The 12,897-nt window shown below is 51.6% G+C and overlaps 1 long non-coding RNA gene across 2 annotated transcripts; it reads right to left on the reverse strand.

The window, feature by feature from the left end:
- Nucleotides 1-1,000: 1,000 nt before the first annotated feature.
- On the reverse strand, nt 1,001-9,370 carry LOC102462638 (uncharacterized). 2 transcript variants are annotated; one of them, XR_012905575.1, is made up of 4 exons: nt 8,844-9,370; nt 8,425-8,606; nt 4,803-4,857; nt 1,001-2,779 (listed from the first exon to the last, which is right to left on the reverse strand). It is a non-coding gene; the product is annotated as an uncharacterized LOC102462638 (long non-coding RNA). The 2 variants fall into 2 exon arrangements; XR_331372.4 differs by having other exon boundaries at nt 1,001-2,808.
- Between the last annotated feature and the right edge of the window lie 3,527 nt (nt 9,371-12,897).

Raw genomic sequence — 12,897 nt, forward strand, 5'->3', positions numbered from 1 at the left:
CTTTGTACACTGATGGGTTTTTAGGGTAAGTCTAGACAAAGTTACAGAGGCATGTAAATTAGACATACCGACATAGTCAATGAAGCGGGGATTTAAATATCCCCTGCTCCATTAGAATAAAAATGGCCACCGCGCTGTGCCAGCACAGCCGTTTGTCGGTGCGAACAGGCAGTCAAGACGGGGATCAGTCATCAAGGAAAGCCTTTGCCGACAGAGTCCCGTCTTGACAGCTGAGCCAGCACAGCGTGGCAGCCATTTTTATTCTAATGAAGTGGGGGATATTTAAATCCCCGCTTCATTGACTATGTCGGTATGTCTGGCAACAGAGGCATGTAGTCACTCTAGACATACCCTTAATGCTTTTGACAGCTGTGTGTGTGTGTGTGTGTGTGTTAAGTGTCTGGAGACTGGTGCAGGGATGAGTGGTGGGAGGAAAGGTCTTGAGGGGGGCCCAGGCCATAGGCCTCATTGGGGAGAGTCATTGGGCTCCTGTTGAGAATCTCTCACGCAGGGGCTCCTGGATGCGGACCCCCACCTGCTGTGATTGGCAGATGGCAGCTGTCTGGGGCTGCTTGAACTGCCTCCCCTCAACATCAGCTCATGCCCCCCCCCTCTGGGAGGAAGGTCTCCCCTTTGCTCTCCACCAGGTTGTGAAGCACACAACACACAGCCACCACCTCAGGGTATGTCTACACTAGTCACCCTAGTTCGAACTAGGGTAGCTAATGTAGTCATTCGAACTTGCAAATGAAGCCCGGGATTAAAATATCACGGGCTTTATTTGCATGATCCCGCGTGACGCCATTTTTAAATAGCCCGTAGTTCGAACCCCCTGCCTGCGGCTACACATGACACTGGCTAGGTAGTTCGAATTAAAGCTCCTAATTCAAACTACTGTTATTCCTCCTCGGACCCCCTCTTCCCTGTTACTCCTCTTCGGAGTAACTGTAGTTCGAATTAGGAGCTTTAATTCGAACTACCTAGCCCATGCCGCGTGTAGCTGCAGGCAGGGGGTTCGAACTACGGGGCATTTAAAAATGGCGGCACGTGGGAACATGCAAATAAAGCCCGGGATATTTTAATCCCAGGTGTGATGGTCTGTCACTGGTTGGGGGGCGGGGCGGCCGGAGCCCCCGCCGGCAGGGGGCCGACTGCCAGAAGCGGGCCCCCCAGCATTCCTCCAGCGCAAGCCGGAGGCAGCGGCGGGCGGGGGCCCTACCCCCGCGGCTGCGCCGGCTGCAGGAACACAGCCCGTTCCCTGCGGCCCCGGGCGGCGGGGGCGGGGCAGAGCAACGCGGCTGGCCAGCTGGGCTGCGCGCCGGGACGTGCCCGGAAGGGGTGAGGCCCCGGGTAGCGGCCGGCGCGGCGGGCCCATTCAAAAGGGCCCGCCGCCGGCGGGGCAGGGCGCAGGCTCCTCGCGGCGGCGGGGGAGCAGCCCTGGCAGCAGGACGGAGCCCGAGCGCCACATCCCACGGCTGTCGGCCCGGCGCTGGTCCCGAGGCCTCCGGGACAGCCACTGCCCTTGGCGGTCGCTCAGCCCCTCGGCAGACGGGGGGCGAACCCCACCACGCCGTGTCCGGAGGGAGTGGGACAGCCAGAGACAGATCGGGACCCGAGAGCTCTCCCCGGAGGCCGCACCCGGGAGCGGGACACCGCAGGACGCCGAGCCAGGGTAGGTGCAGGGACACCGGGCGCGATCGGCAGGAGTCACTCGGAGGGAGGAAGGAGCCCGGGGTGGGGCGCTTCTGGCGCCCATGGGTGGACGAGTTGCGGAGGGAATGACCCCCTCGTTTACCACGCCGGGGCATTAACACGCCCAGCCGCTTAGGGCCCCGGGCTGGGACCCGGAGAGAGGGTGGGACCTGGTCCCCCTCCCTCCCTGAAGGGAGCATCCCACTCCCCGAAACCTCAACAAAGGGAAGCCACAAGGCGCAACCCCGCGAGGGGAAATTCCAGACCGGGGGCCTTTCGCCCCATCCCGCAGAGACGGGTAACTATTGCAGGGTTCGCTGATCTCCCCCTTCCTCCCGGGAGGGGGTGATTGCACCCGTTATCGGGGACCCCATAGCGGGGACCCGAGAGTGGATGTGGAACCAAGAGGGGACAAGGGGGTCCGCAGACCCCCCCTCTCGGGCTAAGAGGGGGTGATCGCACCCCGAACCCGCACACCAGGCTTCATTTGCAAGTTCGAATGACTACATTAGCCACCCTAGTTCAAACTAGGATGGCTAGTGTAGACAGTCCCTCAGGGATATTGCGTTACCCCATGTTGAGGTGAGTGAGCAGGCACCTAAACCTCCCCTTCAGCTGGCCAAAGGCGCATTCCACCTGCAAGCGCATCCATGTCAGGTGCGTGTTAAATTGTTCCCTGCTTGTGTCCAGATGGCCAGCGTAGGGCTTCCTGAGCCAGGGCATAAGGGGATACGCCACATCGTCCTCAATGCAGATTGGCATCACCAAGTCCCCAACAGCAAAGTTTCGCTGCAGAAAGAATGTTCCAGCCTGAAGCCTGCGGCACAGGTAGGAATTTCTGAAGATCTGGGCATCATGTGACCAGGCCCGACCACTCAACACTAATGTCTGTAAACTTTTCCACCAGGGCCTGCAGCACCATGGAGAAGTAGCCCTTTCTGTTGATGTACTGGGCTGCTTGATGGGGTAGTGAGTGAATAGGGATGTGAGTTCCATTGAGCACTCCTCCACAGTTCGGGAATCCCAGCCCAGCAAAGCCAGCCACGATGGTGTCCAGGAGTACAGGATCGGTCAGAAAAGTTCCCCGCTGTTGGCAGAACCGCAGCTAGATTTCACCTTCAAAATGGCACATGATCGGCACAGCGCCAGAACGTGAGTGTGCAAATGATATTTGAATCCCGGGCTTATTTGCACTTTCGAAGTGCTTGATTTGCATCCCTCTGCCGACAGAGGGATGAAGTCTTGATGTAGCCTAGGTTACTTCCCTCATCCAGTAAGGATCCCACACCTGCCCTGACCACCCTCTTACTGCTAACATGCCTGTAGAAACCTTTCTTGTTACCTTTCACATCCCTTGCTAACTGCAATTCCAATTGCGCTCTGTCCTTCTTGATTATACCCCTGCATGTTTGAGCAATATATTTATACTCCTCCCTAGTCATCTGTCTATGTTTTAACTCCTTGGGTGGAGCACAGGGTGAAGCACCACGCCCCTTGCAAAAGGAGAGACCCCCCCCCCAAAGAGAGGCTGGAACAGGGGTAGGCAAGAGGCTGTCAGTGGCCTGCCAAGCCACTGGATCTGGCCTGTGGCTGTCTTGCCGGAACCCTTAGGTAGAGAACAGCTCACACTTTAAAAAGACAGCTGTTCTCTGATCTAGACAGCTGGGGAGGGAGGAGGGAGACTTTTCATGCTATTCCCGCCCTGCAGCAAAAATACTCAGCTCCCATTTGCCAATCTCTCAGTTTCCAGCCAATAGGAACTGAGAATTCGTGCTGTTGGCAGGGCTTTCTCTGTCCTACCTCATCACCTCTCCACCTCCCTTATGCCCCGAGAGGAGCCATGTGGAGCAGCGAGCAGTCTGCAACAGACAGTCTATCTCAGGGTTCTACAAGTAGGTGCCTTCCAACCAGAGCCTGCCTCTGGTACTCCATGCCTCCCTCTCTCCCCTTTGACTACCTGCCCCAGGGTACCACCTTCTGTATCCCTTTCCCCCCTTCTCCCAGGTCACAATGCCCTCCCATACCCTACAACCCCCACCCCTCCAACAGGCCAGACTCCTCTTCTGCCCCCATATCTCTTCCCATCACATTCCCTTGCCTCAGGTCACTACCCAACCCTCTGCACCCCCTTCATGCAAGTCACAACTCCCTCCCAGACCTTTCAAACCTCCTAAAGCCCCTCCCCAGGCCAAAATCCTCTCCTGTACCCATACCCCCTACTGGACCATGTACCCCAAACTCCTGCCCTAGATCATAGCTCCCTCCTTCACCCAAACTCCTTCTCACACCCCTCATCCTCCTGCACCCCAATCTCCTCTCTCAAGTTCCCTTCTGCACACAACCCCCATCCCGGACTGCATACAGCTTCTATAGAAATGCAGCCCTTGACCACTTGCCAAAATCTTGGCGTAGCCCCCCATTAAAAATTATTGCCCACCCCTGGGCTGATAGTGTGGCCCGCACTGCCCAGCACACACCTCCTTTTTGCATGCTGAGTGGAGAGAGAGGGGACGAGACTTATTTGTGAGAGATTGGGTAAATGCTGAGAGAGAGCGAGCTGCAAGTGACTCCCCCCTCCACTCCTGCCATACTTTTATTGCCTTCCAGCCTGACTCAGAGCTCAGGCAACCTGGAACCTGAAAATATGGGATCACTGCTCATTTGGGATGGGGGAGACTCGTGTTCAATCCCCCCCTTCTGCTGGGGGAGATGAAAGCACTTCACCTTAGTCAGAATTTGATGCTAGAAGGGACCACTAAATTTTCTAGTTTAGGGGTTCTCAAAGTCAGGGGGAGGCCTGTCAAAGGAATTTTTTCCTTTTAAAGAGCTCTGGCTGTCAGCTTCTGATAACTGGCACTCCTGCAGAAGCCTGAGAGATGGAAATCAAGGGGAAAGTCAGAGCCCTGCCATTTGGAGTCAACCTGTCCTTCCTCCCCATTCTTATGCCAGCCCCCTACCTTGCTGCTACCTCAGGGGGCTGACAGTCAGGCTCAGCCTGCCAGCATCCTGGGGCAGGAGCAATAGCACAGAGGTAAGGGTGGCAATGGAACATTAAGACTGCTGTGAACTGAAAAGTGACATTAACAAAAATCCGTATTCACAATACCAACCTTATTTCTGTATTGTTGCTAGTCCTGGGCTGCCTTCAGAGCTGGGTGGCAATATCTGTGGAGCATAAATGACTACAGACACAAAGGGGGGCTCAACCAAAAATGTTTTAAAACCACTAATCTCATCTAACCTTCTGTATATCACAGAACACCAGCATTCTAAAGCCAAAGTTAGACCATAGTACTAAGTTTACAGGAAGCCAAACTCTTAAGTGGCACAGTCAAACAATAGAAGAGACTGTGAAGTACCAGCTGTGCCTGAGACCCTCACAATGGCAGGGAAATGACTGAGAGATACCCAGAGAAGCCCAGTGAGTGACCCTCACTGCAGAGGAAGTCCTCTAAGATCAATGCCAATCTGATCGGGGGGGGGGGGGGAATTTTACCTTAACTAACATGTGGTTGGGCATGCGAGCAAGGACTCAAGAGTCTTGGCCCTCCTGGCCTATATTCCATTTCCAACCCTGGCTATTCCTGATGCTTGGATGAAGATTTTTAAAACAAAAACAACACCTTGCATAATATTCACTTCTTTACCCCATTAAGTAGCTATCTGAAAACCTGAAGCATGAGCATTTAGGGAGCTAGGACATAAATAAAGTGAGACCCAGGACTGATACACCTTGGCTGTGTCTACACTGGGCCACTTATTCCGGAAAATCAGCCGCTTTTCCGGAATAAGCTGAGCGTTGTCTACACTGGCCCTTGAATTTCCGGAAAAGCAACGATGCTCTACTGTACAAAATCAGCCGCTATTCCGGAAAAACTATTCTGCTCCCACTCGGGCATAAGTCCTTATTCCGGAACACTGTTCCGGAAAAGGGCCAGTGTAGACAGCCCAGTACAGGCAGTCCCCGACTTACGTCGGATCCGCACTTACGTCGGATCCGCACTTACGTCGGATCCGCACTTACGAACGGAGCTTTCTCGCCCCGGAAGTCGGGGCGAGAAAGCCCCGTTCGTAAGCTGCTCCGGTGCCCCTGGTCTGCTGGAGACCGTCTCCAGCAGACCAGGGGCACCGGGCGGGTTCCCGCGCTTCTGAGGCTTTGCCAGAGCAAAGCCTCAGAAGCGCGGGAACCGCTGCTGCTGCCCCTTGAGACCCGGTGCCTGTGGTCTGCTGGGGACGGTCCCCAGCAGACCACAGGCACCCGGACTGAAGCCGCAGCCGCGGGGGGTCCCGCGCCTCTGAGGCTTTGCCAGAGCAAAGCCTCAGAGGCGCGGGGAACCGCCGCTGCTGCCGCTCCAGTCTGGGTGCCTGTGGTCTGCTGGGGACGGTCCCCAGCAGACCATAGGCACCCTGACTGAAGCCGCAGCCGCGGGGGGGTCCCTGCCTCTGAGGCTTTGCCAGAGCAAAGCCTCAGAGGCGCGGCACCCCGCTGCCGCTGCGGCTCTGCTCCCCGTGTCCCTGGTCTGCTGGGGGTGGGGGCGCAGCTAGTGTGCTCCCCCCCCAGCAGACCAGGCTTTTGTTTTGGACTCTGGGGCAGAGCAGCTGGGGCACTGCCGATTGGTCCTGCAGCGCCCGTGGGCACTACTGGACCAACCCGGCAGCACCCCAGCTGCTCTGCCCCAGGTCCTGATTCAGCCACTGCTGGTCAGTTTCAGCAGCGGCTGAATCAGGACGTCTGGGGCAGAGCAGATGGGGTGCTGCTGGGTTGGTCCAGTAGCACCCCAGCTGCTCTGCCCCAGGCGTCCCCAACTCAGCTTCTGCTGAAACTGACCAGCGCTGACTACAGGAAGCCCAAGGCAGAGTTGCTCTGCCCCGGGCTTCCTGGAATCAGCTGCTGATCAGTTTCAGCAGCAGCTGACTTGGGGACGCCTGGGGTTCTTAAGTTGATTCTGTATGTAAGTCAGAACTGGCGGTCAGTTTCAGCAGTGTCTGAATCTGGACGCCAGTTCCGACTTACATACAGATTCAACTTAAGAACAAACCTACAGTCCCTATCTTGTACGTAACCCGGGGACTGCCTGTAGTCTTTTCCGGAAAAAAGCCCCGATCGCGAAAATGGCATTCGGGGCTCTTTTCCAGAAAAGTGCATCTACATTGACCACAGACGCTTTTCCGGAAAAAGGGCTTTTCCGGAAAAGCAGCCTGCCAATGTAGATGCTCCTTTTCCGGAAAAACTGAAAACGGAATAGTATTCCGTTTTAAGCATTTCCAGAAATTCATGCCAGTGTAGACACAGCCCCTGTCTGCTACCATCACAAGCAACCCCCTCATACAACTGCACTGAGAAATTTGTCCATCTCTCAAAATTAAATTATTTGTCCTCAGAACTCATTGCATGAATCTCACCCCTTTGATGGTGAGAAACTTTCTAATTTCCAGCCAAAGTTTGTTAATGGATAGTTCATATCCATTGTTCTTGTGCACACATTCTTTAGCATACACAGCTCTTCACCCTCCCTAGTATTTACCTCTCCCCTGTCAGTCTTCTTTTTTGATAGACTAAACAAGTGAAACTTTTCCAGTATCCTCTCATAATATAGAGCCTCCATTCCCCAACCATCCTAGTAACTCTTCTCTGCACCTATTTCTATTTAAATTTATCTTTCTTGAACATGGGTGACTACAATGGAACACAGTATTTTATGCGTGGTCTTATCTGTGCCGTGTGTAGTAATCTTGTATAGTAATTCTGTCTGGCTGTTAGAAATGCCTCACCTGACATAGCCTAGGATCCCATTTGTCTTTTTCATAGCCACATCACATTGGTGGCCCATAGCCATTCTGTGATCAACCCATACTTCCAACTTTCTCTTGTCTGCTGACACCTTCAACTGATGAGGCCCCAGCATGATTTTGCACTTTATACCATTGAATTTCATCCTACTCCCAACTTTATTTAGAACATAAGAATGGCCCTACTAGGTCAGATCAAAGGTCCATCTAGCCCAGTTCTGTGTTTTACAATAGTGAACAATGCCAGATGCCCAAGAGGGAGTGAACAGAAAAGAGAATCATCAAGTAATCCCTCCCCTATCTGACAAACAGAGGCTCAGGGACACCATTCTTACCCATCTAAACTAATAAGTATTGATGGACCTAATCTCCATGAATTTACCTAGTTCTTTTTTGAGCCCTGGTAAAGTCCTGATCTTCACAACATCTTCTGGCAAAGATTTCCACAGGTTGACTGTGCGCTGCACGAAGAAATCTTCCCTTTGTTTCAAACCTGCTATCTATTAATTTCATTTGCTGACCCCTAGTTCTTACATTATGGGAACAAGTAAATTAACTTTTTCTTATTCACTTTTTCCATACTTGTCTTGACTAATCCCCATCCCACCGCTGCAGTACAAGCAATATGCGTTTTTATTCAGAGACAACAGCAGGGAAATCAAAGAAATAGGAACTCGAAGGGAGGGGCTCAGAAATGCATGAAGGACAGCCTTTTGCCTCCTGAGGTCCTTGAGGGTAAAGCTGCCCTTGATTCCTACCCACCATGTCCTGGGCCTGGCAGATCCTGGGGTTTCTAGCGGTGGAAGCAATGTAGCTGGGGAAGGAGTTATAAATATTTTGAGGAGGGCAGATGGGGTTCTGGGAGAAGACTTTCCATAGGCACACAGCTAGGCACTCCATCACTGTTGTCAGGGGGGCAAAGATTCTCTCCTGCTGCCTCACCTGCAGCTTCCTACATGCTCTCCTCTCCTGGCATTCTGCGATCCTGTCCTGGTGCTCTGCCCGCATCTCCTCCATCTGCTCTTTGAACATATCCTCCCTTGTCTGTTTTCACCTGCATATCTGTGATAAGTGGACAGATGCTGGAGCCAGAGGAGTACGTAGTGAGCTGGATGCTGTTCCTGCTGTAATGAAAGGTTACAAGGGCAGACATTACAGGAGTTAGATTAGGATTAGGCTCAACACAATGTGTTAACATAAAGCGAAGGTCTCCATAAAGACCATGGAAGGTGTTGTGTGCAAGGCCAAAGTTTTGCTTTTAAGCGGCCAATGTACAGAAGGTAAGCTGAGTTCTCAGGGGAGCATCTCAGGCTAGGGCAGGAGCCTGCAGGTGGGAGGGGGAGAGGGACAGAGTGGCTTACCTCATGCAGGGTGTCCAGCACATGCAGAGTCCCATACACATGGCTTCAGGGCCAGCTTTAGGAAGTGTGGGACCCAATTCAAACAGTTTTGGTGGGGCTCCACCACCCAGGATTTTTTGTTGAGAAAAAAAGAAAAAAAAACACACAACAAACTACAACCACACACAAAAGTTTCGATACATTGCGGCATATATTATAAATATCAAGTTGGTTAAGCTGTTACCCGGGAGACTTTTAGGTAAGCAATTGCTGTGGAGCCTAAGCAATTAATCAAAGCCTAAGGCTGTGCCCCCACAGAAGCCAGATTCGGCCTGGTGTTACATATTTATCACCGCTGGACTGAGAATCACAAATCAGGCCAGACAAGGTTTAGGGCCAAACCATGTACAGGCAGTCCCCGGGTTACGTACAAGATAGGGACTGTAGGTTTGTTCTTAAGTTGAATCTGTATGTAAGTCGGAACTGGCGTCCAGATTCAGCCGCTGCTGAAACTGACCGCCAGTTCTGACTTACATACAGATTCAACTTAAGAACCCCAAGCTTCCCCAAGTCAGCTGCTGCTGAAACTGATCAGCGCTGATTCCAGGAAGCCCGGGGCAGAGCAACTCTGCCTCGGGCTTCCTGTAGTCAGCGCTGGTCAGTTTCAGCAGCGGCTGACTTGGGGACGCCTGGGGCAGAGCAGCTGGGGTGCTGCTGGGTTGCTCCAGTAGCACCGCTCCTCGGCGCTACTGGACCAACCCAGCAGCACCCCAGCTGCTCTGCCCCAGGCGTCCTGATTCAGCCACTGCTGAAACTGACCAGCAGCGGCTGAATCAGGACCTGGGGCAGAGCAGCTGGGGTGCTGCCGGGTTGGTCCAGTAGTGCCCAGAGCGGCGCTGCAGGACCAATTGGCAGCACCCCAGCTGCTCTGCTCCAGGGTCCAAAACAAAAGCCTGGTCTGCTGGGGGGGGGGCACACTAGCCGTGCACCCCCCCCCCCAGCAGACCAGGGACACCGGGAGCAGAGCCGCAACGGCAGCGGGGTGCCGCGCCTCTGAGGCTTTGCTCTGGCAAAGTCTCAGAGGCGCGGGACCCCCCCGCGGCTGCGGCTTCAGTCCTGGTGCCTGTGGTCTGCTGGGGACCGTCCCCAGCAGACCACAGGCACCGGGACTGAAGCGGCAGCAGCGGCGGGTTCCCGCGCTTCTGAGGCTTTGCTCTGGCAAAGCCTCAGAAGCGCGGGAACCCGCCCGGTGTCCCTGGTCTGCTGGAGACGGTCTCCAGCAGACCAGGGGCACAGAGCAGCTTACGAACGGGGCTCTCTCGCCCCGGAGCTCGCAGGTAGCAATCTGCTACCTCGACCTCCGGGGCGAGAAAGCCCTGTTTGTAAGTGCGGATCCGACATAAGTCGGATCCGCGTAAGTCGGGGACTGCCTGTATTTGAAAGTTAAAGGCACACAACAACAAGCAACTGCAACAAACCCACCCTATCCCAGAAGAAAGAAAGATAGAAAGGTCCCATACACAAAAGGGGTACACTTTACAGAATAGGAGATGGCGATGGATGCCTGCGACCTACAATCCCTTGGCTAATTGAAAGCCTTAGGAAAAGATCAGCAGGGGAGATCCCTCAAAGCGCTGGTCTGTCCTCCAGAACAGATATGCTTCCTGGATCCTCGTCTCCACCGTGGGTTGGCTCCTCCGGAAGAAGCTCCTGTCAGCCCTTCAGCTTCACGGATCCGTCCGGTAGGCAGGGTTTAGTGGATGAGCAACAGAGTCCCAGTCCAATAGGCACCTGCCAGAAATCCACACAGCACCACGAGCTAGGCCTCAAAACCCTAACCAAACATCCACAGGCATGGGATGGAACGTCACAGGGAAGACAAATGAAGACACGAACCTAACCAGACTACAGACAGGCAGGCAAACCAGAGTTCCTCTCAGAACCAAGCATTTAAAGTTTCTGAGGTGGGAAAACAGGAGTAGTGAGTGGGGTGCAAAATATGGTGTGTGTGCAACGAAAAGTGGGGCTGAGTGCAAACTATCCAATCTTTTCAATAAAGTTTAAAGTTTGATTTTTAAAAAGTTACCAGACAGTGTTGCAGTTTTCTGTTACATTGATTTACTTTTTAAATAGCAAAAATTGAGTCTTTGTTAAGGAAGTGTCAGTTCTGCGGGCAAATTCCAGTCCTTAGTGATTTCAGCACCAATGACTTCACTAGGTAATGTGGTACCTCACCACCATTGCCTCCTTTGCACTGCCCTTCAACACATATTGCCTGCATGTTGAGTCCAAAGTCAATCACACTGAGACAAGACAAGGACTCTCGATAGATTCTAGTCAGCTCTGACTTTAAACACTGGATGTAAAGGGCCAGATATAATTGAGGACTCTCAAACAGACTCTACACCACCAGAAATAAAACCTGTTTCCATCTTCTGTGACTTTCACTTAGATGTGACTCACTATCCTCTGCTTAGTGTTCAAGTTATGGTAGACCCTAAGCCAGGTCATATTAAGTTCAGGTCTTTTACCTTTTAATCATACAATACAGATAACAACATTTCATTCTCCCAGCTCCAAGTCTTAAGTGAATTTCAACACAAAAGAGCCAAAATTGATCACCTTGACACACCAAGTGTGTCTACTGATGATCTCTGTGGCGAAGTAGGTATGTCTATATAAATAAGGTCTGCTCATGAAGCCTTTTCCTACAGTTGATTAACAGATGGCAGTAGATAGCTCATTCAGACCACTGGCTGATAATAATCAGTCACCCTGACCAGCCATTAACCATAGTCATGGACTCACCCTACTCTCCATTGTCTCTTATGATTCTCTGATGACCTGTGACACAAGAGGGTGGAAAGAGAAACTGAAGGGAGAGACCTCTCTAAATTCACCAATCAAAGAGCAGTACTACCAACCCAAAAATCACAAGGAACGCCTACACAAAGTTATGAGAATGGTTTACAAATCATAAGATTTTTTTAAAAATAAAACATGTTGGATTTTTTTTGGCCTTTTGTTTCTTGTGTATTTAGGGTTCATATTTTAAAGCTTTCCTCCTTAGCTGTAAGGCCCAGAAGTATAGAGAACTTTTTTTAAATGAAAGCTGAGATTCCTACATAATCAATTGACTCCAGGCCTTTAGAAAAACACCAAATGTTTTGAGACTCATGGTAAAACAATGGAGGAATTCTTGTGAGCCCATGCTTTGCCCACAGTATAAATTAAAAAAAAAACCAATATGGGTATGTCTACACTTGCAGCCTAACTTGGAATAGGGCTGCAAATGTAGGCATTCGAAATTGCAAATCAAGCCCGGGGTCTAAATATCTTGATTTGCATGTTCCCGGCCGGGCGCCATTTTTGAAATTGATAAACCCATAATAAGTGCCTGCGTCTACACATGGCAGTGAAACAGGCATTAAAATAAAGCCCTAGTTCGAAATGCCTGTTAAACCTCATTGCAGGAGGAATAACAGGTAACAGGTATTTCGAATTAGGGCTTTATTTCAAACGCCCGTTTCACTGCCACGTGTAGAGGCGGGCAGTTATTCTGGGCTTGTCAATTTAAAAAATGGCGCCTGGCCAGGAACATGCAAATCAAGCACATGATATTTAGATCCCGGGCTTGATTTGCAATTTCTAATGCCTACATTTGCAACCCTAGTTCGAATTAGGCTGCAAGTGTAGACATACCCTATCTTCCCCACTAACCATCCTAATGAGATACTGCAAATGGTGAACTGAATTCAACAGCTCCTGATATGAACAGGTATCAACCCAGTTTTTCATATTTGAGATGGGTTACCAGGAATCATACATGACCATATGAAATCTTTCCACTCTCAAGTCAGCATATTCACAAAGCACCTACAATTTTGATCTATGCATTTATTGGATAGTGAAAGAGAAAGGAGGGGAATTAGTGTAATAAATGTTCAAATAAAAAAAAAAAAGCCTGAAGGAATTAGGATTGGGCTCCTACATCTCACGTTCAGAACTGACTAGGACACTTATGACCATTTTTCAAAGGTGTGTGAAGATCAGATAGATATCTTTGAAGATCTGA

Source organism: Pelodiscus sinensis, chromosome 8 (genome assembly GCF_049634645.1).
Source record: "Pelodiscus sinensis isolate JC-2024 chromosome 8, ASM4963464v1, whole genome shotgun sequence".
NCBI lineage: Eukaryota > Metazoa > Chordata > Testudines > Trionychidae > Pelodiscus > Pelodiscus sinensis.